The following is an 18,892-nucleotide window of genomic DNA, read 5'->3' on the forward strand; positions in this document are numbered from 1 at the left end:
TGTATGCATGTGCCACCACTTATGGTTATGTATTTATTGTTGACAGGTGTTTGGGTCATTTTCTATTTGGGGCTATAACAAATAGTGATTATGAGAATTTTCTGGATGTCCTTTTGTGCTCAGATGTAGAAGCTTCTGAAGGGTACACAGGGAGTGTGTGTGTGTGTATGTATGTATATATGTGTGTGTGTACATATATACACACATATATATATATATATATATATATATATATATATATATATATATAACTTTCAAAAAGCCTATTTTCAAAGTATTTGTAAGAATTTATATTCCCACTGGCCATGTGTAAGAGTCCCCATTGCATGTTGCCCTCACCAATGCTTCATATCACTTAACAACTAACTATTCTAGTGGATGTCTAATGGTGTTCCAAGTGTGGTTTTAGTATGTATTTTTATTATTACTAAAGAGGTCAGCCCCTTTTCATAGCTTATTTGGATCTTTTTTTTTTTTATGAAGCACCTGTTCAATTTTTTTGCACATTTTAATATTGAGGTTTTGCCTTTTTCCCCACTGGTTTTTGTTCTCTATTTGCCCTAGATATAAGTCTTTTGTTGGATATAGGTATAGAAAATACATTTTCCCACCGTGTGGCTTTTCACTTTCTTAATGGTATCTGTTGATAAAAATAATTCTGAATTTTACTGAAGTCCAACTTAAAATTCTTCTTTTATGTTTAGTGCTGTGTCCTATTTAAGAACTCTTTGCCATTTCAAAGACATTAAAATATCTCCTACACTATTTTCTAGATGCTTTATTTTGGTGGAGGATAAGGTTATTTATTTTAATGGAGGTACTGGGAGTTGAACCCAAGACCTTATGCATGCTAAGCACACATTCCACCTGAGCTTTACCCTCCCCCAGATGCTGTGCTTTATGTTTCAAATTTATTAGATTTATAATCTATCTAAAATTACTGTTCATGTATGGTACAGGGTTTAATTCAATACTGTTCCATTGGTCTATATGTCTAACTTTAGGTAGTTATCACATAGACTTAATATTGTTTTATAATAAGTTCTTTAACATTGTTCTTTAATATCAGCTTGGCTATTGTTGGCTCTTCAAGCTTCTCTATGTATTTAGAATCAGCTTGTCAAGTTCTACAAAAAAACAGTAACAACAATTAAGTTTTGGGGATTTTGATGTGCACATATAAATCTTTGAATCAGTTGAAGGGGAACTGACATCTTTAAAATGTTGAGCCCTCCAATCCATAAATTTGGATTACTTCCCCTATACTTGTTTTTATCACTGCTGTAACAAATTATCACAAATTTTGCAGCTTAAAGCAACACAAACATTATTTTATGGTTCTGTAGGTCAAGTCAGGAACAGGTATCACTTGGCTAAAAATCAAGATGTCAGCAGGGCTGTATGCCCTTCTGTAAGTCAAAGGAAGAATATATTTCCTTCTCTTCTCCGGCTTCTAGAGTTCACCCACATTTCTTTACCCATGGCCCTTCCTCTATCTTCAAAGCTAACAGCTTTACAGCTTTCTAATCCTTCTTCCAAAGTCATATCTTTCTGACCACATCTGGGAAAGATTTTCAATTTTTAAGGACTCCTGCTGTTAGACTAGGCCCATGTAGATAATCCAGGCTAATCTCCCTGTCTCAGAGTCCTTAACCTGATACATCTGCAAAATCCCCTTTGCCATGTAAAATAACATATTCACAGATTTCAGGATTAGAACATGGATATAGGTAGGGGCCAGTGTGGTGCACTATTCTGTTTATCAAACTGTTTAACATTTCACGCTTTCTGACAAACGTACAAGACAGAAGATCCTGATCATGTTTAGAATGCTTCCTCTGCAAAATATTGGGCACTGAGTTTATTTGAAAGGACTGAAAATAATATTACCATAGGAATGGTTTCCTAATTCTACTGACATTTACTTACTTTATACTTAAATACCCAAAATGGTCAGCCAGGAGTGGGATCTTGGCAAATAAAATAAAAGTATAATTCAAGCTTTTATCACTGAATTTATTAGCTAATTCTATTTTAGAAACAGACAGAAAATAAAACAATTTAGAGTAAGTCTGCTTAATTATATATTAAGTGAACATAAAGTTTTAAAAGCATGTCTGAATATGGGATAAAGTGAGCATCATAAAATGTAATGTTAATATTTAGTACCTGCAAATCTCAAACTCCCAAGTCATAAACAAGTTCATACTGTATAGCACAGGAAACTATATCCAATACTGTTTTGTAGTAACTTATGGTGAAAAAGAGTATGAAAATGAATATATGTATGTTCATGTATGACTGAAGCATTGTACTGCACACGAGAAATTGACACAATATTGTAAACTGACTACATATATATATATATATATATTTGAAAGGACTGAAAGGACTATATATACCAAGAAAAAAATTAGATTGCTAACCAACAAAAAATCTGTCAGTAATATAATGCTAGAAACACTGAGACACAAAAGAAAATTTCAGGCATACATCTGTTTATAGAGTCATAGAAAAAATAGTGCCTATGCAAGTCCCTGATAAGCATGAGAAAATAGGAAAGGCAATATAAAGTTCAAAACGCTTTGCTATGTAAGAGCTGCAAGATGACTCAGACACAAACTTAAGTGGTCAAAATGTCTATATAATTAATGATAATTTAAAGTAATTGAGGGCATCATTTTAAATGAGATAAAAATAGCTGCTCAATTTTCATATTACTAACCAAGTCATTTCTGTTTATAGTAGGTTTATATTATTTTTATATGTATTTATATTTTATAAAGACATCAAATTAGATCCTGGCTGATAACTGACAGTGGAGCAACTGAGTGATTTAAATGGGCATCATAGGCTTATCAGATTTCATATGCTTTAAATATACATTAGTTATTAGCTGTCAGGAAGAGTTCAATTTTCATTTATTCTAACATAGCTGTGCCACAGGCATGTTACTCTATTTACAATGGAGGATCACGATAGATATAAAGATATCAAGCCTTATTGATCTTCATAGGGGTGCTTTTATAAGAAAAGGAGAATAAAATAAGGAAAATCTAAAATACTACTTTTTTTATAGTGTTCTAACAGTTTTATCTTTTATTTTTTTACTGAGTTATAGTCCATTTACAATGTGTCAGTTTCTGGTGTACAGCACAATTTTTCAGTCCTTTATGAATATACGTATATTTATTTTCATATTTTTTCACCATGAGCTACTACAAAATCTTGAATATATCTCCCTGTGCTGTACAGTATAAGCTTGTTTATCTATTCTATATATACTTGTCAGTATTTACAAATCTTGAACTTCCAGTCTGTCCCTACTCACACACCTCCCCCCTGTAAAATACTACTAAATCAACATATATTTTTGAAGAACTATGAAAAATGGGAAACTATAAGTTGTTTCTTTAAATTGGAGCAAAGAGAACTACTTTAACTGGGAAAATACTTAAAATCTGGCAAGTTTTATGATTTCATGTTCACCCCTGACAGCTTTTCTTTCCTCCTTTCTCCTTCAATCTTTATTGGACCTTCTAAAGAATTAAATTACAAAAAAGAAAAAAAGAAAGAAAGAAAATTAAGAAACAGTTCTGCATCTAAAATAACCTCCTAACTGAAAAGATGGTATACATTGTGAAAAATTTACAGCTGCCAACTTATGATCTATGTCTCTGTCCACACTGCCTTACTTGTTAGGAAGGGTCTTAAAAAAAAGTAAAGAAAAATAGCAAATTATAATGGCTTTTACATTTTAAATTCTTTTCTATGTGTCTACAATCTGCTCTATCATGAGTTATTAAGATAAACATTATCAGCTATACTCTACTTTCCTATCATGCACATTGTGACTCTGAGAAGCACGCACGTTCTAACTTACCATCTGCAGGTGGTGTACAGGTTAATGCAGTTCTCTTGACAATATACGGTTTGTAGTCTACTTGTCTAACTACTACACAATGGAAAAGATGTAGAACTACTGGTACCACTGCCCTCAGTCTCTGTCATTTACCTTAAACATACCTGGAAAAGTAGATTCAAAAACTCATTGGCAAGAACATTTTTCACACTCCAGATCTGATATTCTTCTAGAGTTAAGATGGCCATTCTGAAAGAGAAGCAATATTTAAGAATACCTTAAATCTTCATTTTCTTATATTATTTGAATTAAATTTGTTTTATTAAACTTGCAATGGTCATTTGTCTGAAAGAAAACTAATGATTTAATGTAGATGCTGTGTATTCATCTGAAAGTAGGCCAGCAAGAGTAAGTTCAAAAGTAACCAAACTCTGAAGTAGTCAGTCATAACATGGGCAATTTATCACCAAAAATCTTCTTCCTCCAGTAAGACCTGGGAAATAACTCACAGTATCTTCCGGTTCAAGGTGAAGTTTACTAACAGAACCCACAAAAGGCTCTGGGTAGAGAAAAAGGACTATTTACTAACTTTGAAAGCATTTTTCCAAACTCTTTGGATTATGCCCTTTGACCCTAACAATTTTCTAAGATCTTTAAAACATCTGGCAATATTATTAGACTTCTTAAGAGATTTAAAAGAATTAAATATATATAATAAATGAGTATCTATATTAACATTTCCTCAAAAAAAAATTTAACATTACTTTCACAAGTTGAGTAAAGCAGTATCTTTTATTTTTGGTGTCAAAGTGTACCAAAAATTACATTTATATACAGTAGACAATATTTCTTGGCAGGCAAAAATATAACCAAATGCTTCTTACTTCATGTTTTGAACAATCACGTTAACAATCCTAGATGAATAATAATGTTCTTTGTGTTTATAACTTAATTATATTTTTATTATCTAATGATTTATTATTTAAAGATATTTAATAATATATACTATTAATGACATTCATGTATTCATTCAATATATATTACCATTTATTACAAGAAAAGATTTTAAAGCACTGTGATGGTAATTATTGGCTTTCATGATGCAACTTCCATTGAAGTATATTAACACCAATGTAATGATACAAAATAATGGGTAATATTGTCACCATCTAGTCACCAGTGAATATGGGTAATAGGTTTGGTTGAAAGGTCCAAATTCTATTCTAAATTTTTACCATTTCATTATTATGGTTACACGGAGATGGAGAAGCTAAATGATCTTTTTTTTTAATGTTCAAAAGTACAGCCATAAGAAGAAACTCGGTGTTATATAAAAATAGACAAGAATGATAACCTCCATACTTATCAAACACCCAGAAGAAAGGCGATGGAAATTGTATCTCTACATAAGGTATTTCCTAATAGAAACTTTCCTGTTTTTCTGTTTTCATATATATCAGATAGAAATGGCTACCTTAGATTTGGGCAGAAAAGTAAATGAAGACGGTTATCTGAATTGCCAAACAAAGATCAAGCGCTGAAAAATTCATTTCTATTATTTATTTCTATTGAGTGTCAGTTAATAAGACTATGATGATTTCTTCTGGATTTGTGATTGAAAAAAATGTTACTTATTTTTCTAAGCCTGTGGAAGACCACTATGGTCTACATCCTACCATCTGCAACTTGGTACACATCAACATTTGAATAGAAAGGGTCAAATTAACTCATATGTGTCTCACATATATGGATTATCTTCAGTTTCACAGGGATACATAGACATTAAGGCAAACCTATTATAATATCTTTAATAAATGTTGTGAAACTAAAAAAATTCAAGGATTTATTCTTTGTAAAGTACATGCTTGTTTCTACTATTATACACTTATTCTGGCTGCTATTAAAGAACTTAGGACAGACCATCACCAATATTATTGAAAAAAAATTTAAAAACTATATACACCACCCAGATTGAGATAAAAAATAATTTCCAACATCCCAGATATCCTATTGTCCTTCCCAGTTAAATCACCCATCTCCAAAATCACTATTGTAACACTTATTAAAATTAGTTCTGTCTCTCTTCTAGAACTTCATATAAATTAAATTGTACAATGTGTTCTTTTATTCTGTGGCTTCTTTTGCTCAATATAAGTTTTGTCTTACCATAATGTATTAAACTGGGAGAAGTAAAGATTATAAACTACAGATGGCAAGGGCTGTCTCTACTTAATTTTTACAAAGTGCCTAGTTTATAAAATATGTTTTTATGTAAATAACACTTAATGGAGTTTTTTAAAGGTCAAATGGGCTTTCCTTAGGGACAACTTGGAGTTATTGTAACCACAGGTCCAAATAAGCATTTAGCAGGGATGATGTAGAAGAGATTCAAGTATGTATATGTAAGGTATGTATACCAATTCAGAATATAATGTATTTTTAGAAGAGAATAAATTAGTCTCTGCTAGACTCACCTTTGTGGTGTCATGTGCATTCTATGTGTCTTCTACAATGTTGGATAGATCCACAAGTAATTCCTTTAAAACCAGAAACCCAAATCAGTAGTTAGGAAAGAGAAGGTATCATTTTTATTAGACAGTAGCTGAAGTATAAAATATTTTCGGTCAAGTTTTTTTTTTTTTTAATTCCAGAAATAGATTGCTTGTTTGCCTTAAAAATTTATGACAATTTTCCAGTGGTTTCATTTTTTAATTTTACATAATACATACAGTTTACTAAATTTTCTAAGGCAAATTCTCTTCCCAATTTTGCATCTTTGGCTATGAATATTTTGAGTAGCATAATATAGAACCTAGAAGTAGTAAGAAATCTTTTTCTCAACCTCTTTTAAAAAATTCTTCACTCTATGTTCCTGTTGGAAGTTTACATGCAAGATGTATACAATCAGACTTTACCAGGGTATCATCGGTGCAGTTGTCCTTCCAGACCTCTGTGCAACCACGTGTCTCTCAGTTCAACCCTACAGAGAACTCCATCACCGTCAACATCAAATACCTTGAAGCAAACTAAAGAAAAGAAACTCTTATGGAGGAAAATTACTTTTATATTCTGAAGTATAATACATTTTATTACAAGCTGCCCTAATGAAATTACTTATTTCCTCAAACAACTACATTCTGGATTAAGTTAATATTTGGAGGAGATTGTGTCATTAAAGTCCTTTGAACTTGTAGGAATTCCTGTACACTTCACAAGTCTCTCTCCTTATATAATTAGCCAGCTTAGAGAACTCTATCCTTCACCTAAATCTAAAGTTAAATTTCTTGCAAACTGAAAAAGAAGGGCCAAGTTACTATACAATATCTCAGATTTTGAGAAGGTAATTCAAGCTTTTAAATTAATTTCTAATATTTATAACTGATCACTTCAGAGTTGATTCTTACAATGCAGAAAATATTCCATCTACATTAAGAATCAACAAAAAGCTGCTACAGTCAGCCCCCTGTATCCATTGGTTCTGCATTCACAGGTATAAACAATAGATCAAAATATATATATATATAAATTTTCCCAGAAAGTTCTCAAAAGCAAAACTTGAATTTGCTATGCACTGACAACTATTCACATATCGTTTAAATTGTATTTACAAATAATTACATTGTATTAGGTATTACAAGTAACCTAGAGATGATTTAAAGTATACAGGAGGATGTGCATAGTTTATATGCAAATACTATGCCATTTTACATAAGGACATGAGCATCCATGGATTTGGTATCTGAGGGGGTCTCAGAACCAATCCTCAGCAGATAATGAGACATGACTGTATAAAGATTTTGCCTCTCCAATGTAATTAATGTGCACCCAATATTTTTGCCTAAGAACAATTTCAAATCTTCAATGAAGTTTATATACAACAAGCTAAAAACCCAAAGAATCAGCACTTTGCTAATTAACAACAATATCAGCAAAATTGCTAGTTAGTCTAGTTGGTTAACTTCCACTAGTCCACTGGCAAAAAAATAAATTTAAAAAAATTTAAGACAACAATTAATCTCAATTGAGAAACAAAGACTTCAGCCTCTTTAATACCAGAACTTTAATGTGAACAAATAATGTATCACAAAGCCAGGTTAGAGTAATGGTATACTATCAGGGAAGATAAAAGAAATCTAAATTTTTAAGATTAAATAATTATCTACTTCACACACCCATGTAATAATTATGCTATTAAGTTAACTGAGTGCATCACAGTACAACATTACTAAAGAATATTGAACTATTAAGTATCATACCCAAAATATGCAGTATTTGTGAAGCTGTATTTTAGAAAGATGCAGAGATAATGTCCCTAGTGAATATGTAAGAATTAGGTTCCAATTAAATGTAAACTGCTGCATTTTTCTAAACAAATATGGTTAAGATTTATGAATGTAATATGCTTATAAATTATGCCATAATATTTTAGCTAGGCTTAAAAGATAAATTTAGTATTTAATAAAATTGTTTTATCATAAATTTAATTTTGCTAATAAAATATCAATATACACAGTGATAGAAAATAAGTTGCAATTCAAGTTAAGCAAGACAAATTTTCTATATAGACTACCAGAAAATATTTTCTATATGCTTAACATTTTCAAACACATCATGACTGATGTAGTTCATTTATCATGAATTGCACATTTATCTGGAAAATCAACCATTATTAATAACAAAGATCTTAAATTACTCCACAGTAAAAAAGAATAGATGACTGAACTTTTACACTGACCTCAGTAAAACCTCAGCAAGAGATTGCTATTTGCAAAAGGGATGAAAATTCAAGCCTTAATCAGATGATTTTTCACATGAATGGATGCTAATTTTTTCTCTGTATAGCTTCCAAATTTTGTGATGTTTAACACACTTACATTTCTGTCTTTCAGCCGGAGGTCCTCTGCAACAAGCTGATAGCCCACAGGATATCTCCTTAAAATCTATGTGGCTGTCATGATTTTCATCAAAAGCATTAAATAAACCTGTAAAATAGGAACACAGAATAAATCACAGCCAACAAACTTCCTGTTAATATTGACATGCTTATGAAAGGAGGCATGACTCACATAAACTGATTTAGTTTTTAAAAGTTATCAGTAGTTTCCACTGTCTTAGGAAGTTTGTTTTTTTTTTTCCCCCCCGGCATAATTATAACCAAAATTTAACTTCCTAGAAGAAAATACTATCATTTAGTGTTTGGTTTTGTCTGCATACCTGTCTCTATCTTATATTAATTCCAAAAGTCAAAAGTGATTGTAGAATGTAAAAAACAAAAATGTATTTTAAAAATTTAACTGGAAAAAAGTCAGAGACCACAATTATCCTAATTTGGAAAGACTAAGAAGAAAAAGGAAAAAAGAAGAAGAAAAGTTGAACTGTATCAAAGATATACTGTGTTGTTATTAATGAGCTACATACAGCTCCTTCATGAAGCAAAGAAAACTAACACACTATATTATAAGAGACAGAAATTCTGTACTGCAGTCTTCATTGTACCACTTAATCTGTATAACTAAATATATTAAATTTCAGAAATAAAGGGCAATTTATAATCTAATCCTGTGGTTTTTAAACTTTTCCTAAAAAATAAATGGAATCATTTTATTTTCAAATGAAATGATTTCTCAATCTCTAATTATAAAAAGGTAAAAACATAACTGCACTGCTGAAGTAGAAGCCCTGTCTGTTCTAGTTCCCCTAACAAATATTTCTAAAACACACTAGAAACCTGAAGAATACAGACTGTCTATTTCAAGAATCTAATTCTGTGTCCTCAAAGAGCAGAAAATTGAAGCTAAGAAGTAGTTAAATGACTTGCTAAAAGTAAGAAATTTTTTTAAAAAGTTCTGAATCAGAAGAAGAAACCAAGCTTTCAGATTTCAAATACAGTTTTTGTGATTATCACCCACAACTGCTCCTTGTAAACCTCATTTAATATATATAGTAGTGAAAAGTTTAGAGCTAAGTGGGGACCTTAGAGATGGTCTAGTCCAGTGGTTTTTAATTTTTGAAGGGTGGGGGAAGGATACAGCAGTGGAACCTTCTTCTATATAAAAGAAATACAACAGACATTCCTCAGCTGAGGAAGAGGTGGGGTCAAGTGTGGAAGCTAGAGCTTTGCCTATTCAGTGTCCACCACCCTGACCCTGCACCAGACGCTGAGGCACCGCACTGGAGCACAGTTTCATAAAGATTGTCTTGTTCAAACTGATTTTATATATGAGAATATTCAGGTGCAGAAAGGTAAACCGACTTACACAAGGCTCCAAAGGTGGAACAAGGCTCACGTGTTTAGAAAGAACATTTGTAGAAAATAGAAGGATTCCCACCTTCACTCAGAGATGGACGAATTGGTGGTGAAGGCAATGGGCCAAATGTTTCTAAATCAAATCATCCAGTTCGGGATTGAGCCCTCAGCAACCAATAGCATTTCTCCAGATGAATGATGTCTGATTCTTCCACTGACAATCAAATCAAACAGGATTATAAAATCTCACTCTTCTCTTCTGGACAATTAAGTAGTTCATCCTGATAATGTAACTTCTAAATATACATTTTAATTTCCCAGTTAAACTGTTAAAAAACTACCTAAAACAAAAACTCTGAAAGACAAATATATTGTATCTAAAGTGGCATGAAAATTCAATTCAAATTAACATAAAAGAGGCTTTAAAATGGGAAAAAAGTTTGCAATTTCCCATTAAGCAGGCTGTTTAATTCCAACATGTAAAATAATAAACTAAGATACTTATTTTTTGCTTCCCACACTTTTATCTGTATACCCTTTGGTGATTTTAATCTGTATCTTGGATTTGAAAATTCTTGATCATAGTCTCTCCTGGCTACACAGGTAACACACTAATAGCAGAAACTGTGTTTGATTTATCCTGTCACTATTGTAACCACTTACACATTTAATACTTATTAAATAAATGTACAAAGGGGATAGACCTAAGCTTCTCCTTCTTGGCCCTAAAATTCTTACTACCCCTCCTATAAAGGCAGGAGCCTCCTCTGTAGGACAGAGTGTAAATGTATCTCCTGAGAAGGATTCCCCAACAAGGGCTGTCTTTACAGCATGCTTTTAGATGTTTTTATGGGACATTTCAATAAAAGAATCAAGGACCTAAGCTTCCCAGTATGGTGGGAGTTGTGATGGGCATGGGAGGATGCTCACTTGGGAGGATGAGATGTTAAAGACACTAACAGTGAAAAGGACAGGACAAGATGAAGGGCGATTGGGAAACAGGACCACAGAGATGTGACATCTACTTCCCACTGTCATCTAAGTGATACCTACTTGAAAGAAACATTTCTACAGTTAAATTCTATAATGGGGGGTTATTTAAATGAAGCACAAATATACTCAATGAGTAGATCACATAATTTTTAGAGATTCAGAGTGCAGTAGCATTTTCAGAGTAGTTTTTACATCAATAACTAGTATTTATAAATTCCTGTGTGCTAAACAAGTATGTGGAATTATTTCCATTTTGCTTTTAGACTTACTACAGCTTAACGTATTCACTGCACTGATACAGAGTAATTTTTCTAATGAATAAAAATGATAATGTACAACCTTGTTAAAGATTCTTTAATTTCACCATCACCAGATTTATGAACATTTAGGCCTATGTGTCAGGCCCCGTTTCTTACCAGCTTTTTCACCAACACCTTACATTGAGGTTATATTGCATTACCCAGAGGTCAGGAAATGTTCTTTCACACATCCACATCTTTATTAGGTCCTGTGTCCTCTGAGGAGAAACATTCTCCCCACTTTCACATCCTTCCATTTTACAGCCTAACCACTAATCCTTCTCTAAACACCTTCTAATGCTTTCCAACCTCACCAGCTACCCTAGGATTTTAACTTCTCTCTTCTGCAACTGTCCTCCACTGTATATAGTATCCAATATTCAAGTGAAGTATGAGTCCTCATTTACAGGTCTGTGGCCTCTCTAGATTACAAAGTATTTGGATTCAGTAACCTTGTCCTTTTATCACTTTTGCTGCTAGAGTTCCTTTCATAGGACCTGATACATAGTAACCACACAATAAATACTTCCTGAATGAATAAATGAATGAATGAATGAATAGCCAAGGCAATCTTCACAGCCAAGGCTTCCCCAACCCAGCTCAGTATTCTTTCTGTTATATCAAAGAGACTCTGCCCCATGAAACAATAGACCCTGCACATTTTAACAAATGTATACAATTATTAGGAACTATTATTAGAACAGAGACTAGCACTACTGTTCTCATAGTTATGTCACATAAGTAGTGTATTAAAGCTCGTTCTGATTTCTTGTTTATACAAATCAGCTATGTCTGTCACCAGTTTAAATATTAGTAATTTAGAAAACAAAAGTTATTGATTTATCTACTCATCAGAAATCATTACAACAGATCTATTTACATACCTCTTTTGTCAGTTTATATACCAACAGGAAAAGAAGGGGTGTACAGTCAACTCTGAGAGTATAATTGCCTGCAAAATAAATAAGAGAGAATTTTAATACCTCCAAATGGACTACAAACCTGTATTTAATTCTAACTTTATTTTCTAATTATAAACAATATATAACAGATTTCAAATTCAAGGCATCATTCCTGGAGAATTAAAAATAGGGTGGACCTTACAGATTATTATATTCAGTGAAGTATGTCAGACAGAGAAAGGTAAATATCACATTCTATCACTTATATGTGGAATGTAAACAAACAAAAAAATGATACAAATGAACTTATTTACAAACCAGAAATAGACTCATGACATAGAAATGAAACTATGGTTACCCAAGGGGAAAGGGGGAAGGGAAGAGATATGTTAGGAGTTCAGGATTAACAGATATACACTATTATATATGAAACAGATAACCAACAAGGACCTACTGTATAGTACAGGGAATTATATTCAGTATCTTATAATAACCTATAATGGAAAAGAATCTAAAAACAATGTATATGTATATGTATATGTATATGTATATGTATATGTATATAACTGAGTAACTTTGCTGTACACCTGAAACTAATATTACAAATCAAATGTACTTCAGTAAAAAGAAATAAATAAAATTTTAGAATAGATAGATAGGTAGGGAGATAAATAGACAGACAGGCAGACAGTCTGGCTAAAACTAAAACACAAGGTGGAAATAACTCTTCAGGAGCCAGAGAGGCTGCAGCACACACTCAGGATAGGAGACTGCAGAGGCGGACTCTGCTGCTAAGGCTGCAGCTCCTGCAGTAAAAGGGTCATTGCTTATTACGGCAGCAGTACCTAGGGGTCTTTGGCAAAGGAAGTGGTAAGGCCATAATGTTCATGTTTTTATTCATTCACTCAATTCAATATGAAGACTTTAGACTAGAGCATGTCAGTAACTAACATGTGTCCTGTGACACTTACCTAGAAATAACCATAATACGATGAAAGCCTACAGATGCACATGCCACATGTCAGGGTCAAAAGGAAGTTTGTAGTGGGTGCTTATTTCAGAGTTGTTCCAATACATACAGGAACTATTTCTGTATGAAATATTTTAGCCCAACTTTTAAAAATAGCTCCACAGGAAGAATGTCAAAAGTACTAAAGTTTTAAGTAGTAATCCAAGATAGGCAAATGGTAAATATACTAAAGAAATTAGGATCAATAGCTTAGTTATGAATCATATTGATTCATTTGAATCATAATAATGTTCTCTCTGGTAAAATGGAGAAATGGAGGTATTATTGAGGCATCTCATAGAAAGAGGATAATCCTAGTTTATGAGTTGGAGTTGATAGACTTAAATACTGGTATACTATTTAATGACAATCTGAAATAAAATTTACCTTCTGTGTATGAGTCTGCATTGATATATGCAACCTCTCTCTCCTGGAGTGTTTTCACATTCTCCTGTAGTTGAAGCAAAGCAGTCACTTAACTCACAGCGTTTACAATTTTGGAAATACAAGCAAAACAAATTAATTCAGTAAAAGAGTGGTTTGCAGATACCATTATAAATCAAACACCTATGCTTTTGACCATAATTTTAAGAAAATGCTATTAACTGGTTGATAATATTAATGCAATTAAAACAAGAAAGAAAAATATTAGTGATGCTGTAGCCGCTGTTCATAGCAACAGCAGGGAGACCCAGAGGAAAACTGCCCCTGATCCCCTGCACCATAATATGAAGGGGGAAGGCTCGGAGATGCTCAGCCTCACCCTGGATCTACTGGAAGAGGACTGCTCAAATTAAGGCCTGGAAATCTGTACTTTTAAAAGGTGTCTCTGGAAATCCTTACAGACATTAAAGTATGAGATCCCTTGATGTTGGGGATCCAAGTAACTTTACCATATTAAAAGTGAGGAAGTTGGAAATTTGATTTATCAAGAATTTTTTGAAAGAGAAGATATTGATGAAAAAGAAAAATATAGGAGGGGAGGATAGAGAAAAAAACTCGAGGGAGAGAAGAGTGGCTATTAGGACAAAGACAAGACATTTCTCACACATACATGCACACACGCACACACATTCTAGAAAAATACAGCAGAAGAAGACTAATGCCATCACACAACATGGGAATATGCAGAGAGAACTCTTTTCTTCTCTCTGTTTCTCTCTCTCTCTCTAGCTTGCTACCTTATAAAAGCAGTTACAGTAAAAACATTTAAAGCTGTGAGTGGTCATCCCACAAATGAGAATTTTCACCTCTGCACTTGACCACATGGGATAGATGACAGCTGATTCTGCGGCAGAGTTTCCATTATGACAGAGCTACAGTAGAAATAAAAAAGATTCCTTAATTATATGTAAAGGTAAATGTGCTGCTGAATATGATCAAGAAGCTAGTAGAAAATGGGAAACAATATTCAAAATGTCTTTTAACTCACATGAATTTAAATTAATGCAAGGCATATTATCTTGTATCTTGGATTTATTTTATCTGTATTTTAAGCTGCTTAAATTATAAAAAGACACATGTATTTCTATATACATGTGTTCACAAGAAATTACATATTTCTAAAAGTAAATGACCTTAATGAATAAGCTCTGATTCATCTAAATAAGTGTATTATGAAATGCATGTTCATAACAACATAATAATAAGACTTTGCCATATAAATGGAATCAAATGTGATACAAGTAACTGTGATTTTATTCCCATACTTATTTGATTCATATTATTATTTTAAAGTATGCAGAAATGAGTCAGAAGGAAAGCATTTTAAAAACCATTCACAATAATAAGAAAGATATGACATTCTTTAAATCAATTCTATAAAATTTGGACTCATAAATGATGAACAAAACAGAGGATAGTCACAGGAAAGTGCTTTTTGGTGCGCCTGCCTTTAAAAAAATACACAAGCCTACCTTGAACATGTAAGAACTTAGAGTTACTGGAAAGAGAGACTAAGGGAAGAAGATGAAAGAAGGGGGTCTATGAGAGACACTTTAAAATAAAGCATTAAGAGCCAGTGACAAATGAAAATTAATCATAATTGAATTAAAAATAAATCCTTGAAATTTTAGAGTAATTCAATTTACAAAATCATTGTATTACACTTCCCAACCAGGCACTTTTGTAAAAGGTAAAATATACCTATGGTTACAATTTAGTGTTGAATCCATAAAGGAGAGACTATAATCAGAGTATAGTCATCTAAAAAGAGCATGTTGTTTTCCTGGATATCAGAAATCCAAGGAAAGTGTAAAAACTTGAAAATTAATGCCAAGGATCTAAATCAGATTTTCAATAGGCTAATTCACTTGTCAGAAGCAGCTTCCTAGGTTTGACTATTTTCTGAGCTTACAGATTTTACTTACTTATCACAAAACCAATATAAATAGAAACTAAAATATTTTAAAAATAATGAAAAAATTGGTTTGTGCTTACTAATTAAGAGGTTGTTCTGTTTTGCCAAACTGATGTAAAAGCAAAAACAAACTCTATTTCTTAAATTTTCCTGTTTTTATCCAATTTAAAACAGTATCAGGTAATGGAACACATCTGTGATTACCCTGAGATACATGTTGACCAAGAAGATATGTTTACTGTCTTAGTTACCTCAGCCCATTTGTGGAACCCAGAAGTCCAAATTTTTCTGCATCCCAGCTGGCAAAAATGGCAGTTCTTCTCAGTCTTCAGCTTGAAATCATTGTTAACATACATGGTTAGGTACATCTGCCTAAAAACAAAGGAAAATTCACTGAAGTCACTTTCTGTCATCACTTGCCATGGAAACATTATTTACCTCTACTAATCAGTTTTCCAAAATTCTGGACAACTTCTTATAAATCAGCAGTTCCACTGGTTAGGTCAATACCTCCAAATACCCAGAAGTCCTGATGATCTCCCAGAATAACACATCTGTCTGGAAAGGAAGGCATTCAAAAGAATGACAACTTAGAATGTATTATAAAGAGCAGTAATTTATGTTTTTAAATTAAACTTCCTCCTGCTTGAGTTTCCTCCATAGAAAACATCAAGGTACTGTCTCCTTTTAGAATTTACCTTTTTTTCCCCACATTTAATTATATCACATCAACCAGGAAAAAAATATTAAGAGTTGATTAAGATTTACCTTCTCTTACTCCTGTAATCTTTGTAAAAACAAAATGTTTTAAGACATTTTAAAAAATTCACCAACTCACCAAGTTTCACAGATCCTCAGGTAGTTCTGATTACATCATAAATGCTTGTGACTTTCTTGAAGTTATGAACATGCATTTTAACCTTCCTAGAATTTCACAAAGGGAACAAATTACTTCACATAGAGCATTATGTCTAACAGGTTCCTTCCAATGTTTTATTATAAGTCTCAGAAGTACAGAAAACTGTTTAATAGGATGATAAATTCCCATACGCCCACCACCTAAATTCAATCATTGTTAATACTGTTGAACTATTTGCAAGCGAGTTGTGCAAATCATGACAGTTGTCTCCTATGTATTTAAGAATGCACCTTACGGTGAAATCAAATAAAAAAATCAGTATTTTATATTTTTCCTCCCTCATAGCTCTATTGTTGGTATTTATTTAAACTCCAAAATTATTACTCAACATGAAAAAGAATCTTGTTCTTAGCAATTTTTTTTTAAAAAAAAAATGTGTATTTGTCCATTTAGAGCTCAAATCAATTAAGGGATATAAGCCCCAGGTGCTTTTTTTTGGTATTTTGACCAGGGAAGATTTCTGTTTCTGACTTTTCTCTTAAACTGTTACTGAAGCTACATGCTCTGTTTTCCTTGTGTCTGTATGTATCTGTTTATAAATCACATTTTTCATTGTGTACCTCTAGAGGGTATTAATACATGAGATAATAAAGTCTCCTATGTTAAAGGAACTCTGTTCTAATTGAGTTAAATAAACACTTTTTAAAAATTCTTATAAAATAAAACTGAACTTCTAATACCTTAAGAGTTCTGAAATTTTAAAACAAGCTTCTTACAGAACTTATAAAATACTTGCAGAATCCAAATTCAAATTGCTAAGGCAAATCATTAATCAACAAGGCTCATTCAACCATTTTAGTTTAATAAAAAACAGCTATCTCCTCTCTGATTCATCAGTGTGAAGTTTCCCTTTCCCTCTACATTTCAAGCCAGTCAAACTAAAGTTCTGATCATGCCATGCTCTTTCCCAGCCCTGCACAAGCTGTCCTCTGCAGCTGGCGTTTACTGCCTGTCTTGATTCCGTGGAAAACTTACTGTTTGTGTAAAATTAAGCTCAATGAGCACATGTTCTGTGGTCATGCCTCCTTAATACCAGAACTGTCTGGGGTTAGTAACAGTAACGACTATGATGGTAAGCGCACTGGGCCATGTAGCAGTTACGCGTTCACCACTGTGACCACTTAACCCTCCCCCGCAGAAGTGATCGGTGAACTTCGCTCCTTTCCCCCTTCTCTCCTACTCCTTCCCTTAAGTTAACCTAGTATTTTGCATGTACAGTGTTTTGACAGTTATCTGAAACACTGTTTTAAACCGTCAGTTGAAAAGGGAAGACAAAATGTTACACCTGGCCCAGAGGAGGAGAGGGGTGGGGAGTGGCTCAGAGAAAGCCGAACAGGACGCGCGGCCCCCGATCACAACACAGCCCTGTTCCTTCCCGAGTTTCGCAGCCGGGAAAGCAGAGGCGTGGGGCCCGGACCGCTTCGGGGCCTTCGTGGGAGGCCGAGGGAGGGACGGAGACCCGCGCAGGGCTGGGGAGGGGCCCGCAGGGACTCACCGTCTGTGCAGCGGCTCCTGACCCACAGCTGGGAGGGCGGCGATGGCGGTTGAGGCTGCGGTGGCAGCTGAGGGGGCTGGGCGGGCGGCGGTGGAGGTTGAGGGGGCTGGGCGGTCCGCGGTGGCGGTAGAGGCTGCGGTGCCGGCTGAAGGCGCTGAGCCGGCGGCGGTTGCGGTGCCGGCTGAAGGGGCTGAGGCGGCATCGGCGGCGTTACCGGCTGAGGCGGCTGTTCCGGCTGAGGGGGCCGAGGCGGCGGCGGCTGCGGTGCCGGCTGAAGGGGCTGAGGCGGCGGCAGCTGCAGTGCAAGCTGAACGGGCTGAAGCGGCGGCGGTTGCGGTGCCGGCTGAGGTGGCTGGGAGGGCGGCGATGGCGGTTGAGGCTGCGATGCCGGCTGAAGGGGCTCAGACGGAGGCGGCGGCCGTGCCTGCTGAGGCGGCATCGGCGCCGGTACCGGCTGAAGCGGTGGCGCCTGCGGTGCCGGGTGAGGGGGCTGGAGGTTCGGCGGCTGCGGTGCCGGCTGAGGGGTCCGAGGCGGCGGCGGCTGCGGTGCCGGCTGAGGGGCCTGGGCGGGCGGCGGTGGCGGTAGAGGCTGCGGTGCCGGCTGAAGGGGCTGAGGCGGCATCGGCGGCGTTACCGGCTGAGGCGGCTGTTCCGGCTGATGGGGCCGAGGCGGCGGCGGCTGCGGTGCCGGCTGAAGGGGCTGAGGCGGCGGCAGCTGCAGTGCCGGCTGAAGGGGCTGAAGCGGCGGCGGTTGCGGTGCCGGCTGAGGGGGCTGGGAGGGCGGCGATGGCGGTTGAGGCTGCGATG

The 18,892-nt window shown here is 35.0% G+C and overlaps 1 long non-coding RNA gene across 1 annotated transcript in view; it reads right to left on the bottom strand.

The window, feature by feature from the left end:
- The window catches only part of LOC140693235 (uncharacterized), a 55,906-nt gene extending 38,291 nt beyond the window's left edge, over window positions 1-17,615 (bottom strand). The window contains exons 1-12 of the long non-coding RNA XR_012068959.1: window positions 17,566-17,615; window positions 16,510-16,595; window positions 16,182-16,229; window positions 15,923-16,043; window positions 14,563-14,628; window positions 13,700-13,763; window positions 12,286-12,353; window positions 10,192-10,323; window positions 8,737-8,844; window positions 6,778-6,888; window positions 6,337-6,399; window positions 4,027-4,111 (exon numbers count right to left, since the gene is read on the bottom strand). This is a non-coding gene — a long non-coding RNA (uncharacterized lncRNA). The remainder of the gene's footprint in view (window positions 1-4,026; window positions 4,112-6,336; window positions 6,400-6,777; window positions 6,889-8,736; window positions 8,845-10,191; window positions 10,324-12,285; window positions 12,354-13,699; window positions 13,764-14,562; window positions 14,629-15,922; window positions 16,044-16,181; window positions 16,230-16,509; window positions 16,596-17,565) is intronic.
- Window positions 17,616-18,892: the final 1,277 nt, after the last annotated feature.

Source organism: Vicugna pacos, unplaced genomic scaffold (genome assembly GCF_048564905.1).
Source record: "Vicugna pacos unplaced genomic scaffold, VicPac4 scaffold_19, whole genome shotgun sequence".
Lineage (NCBI taxonomy): Eukaryota > Metazoa > Chordata > Mammalia > Artiodactyla > Camelidae > Vicugna > Vicugna pacos.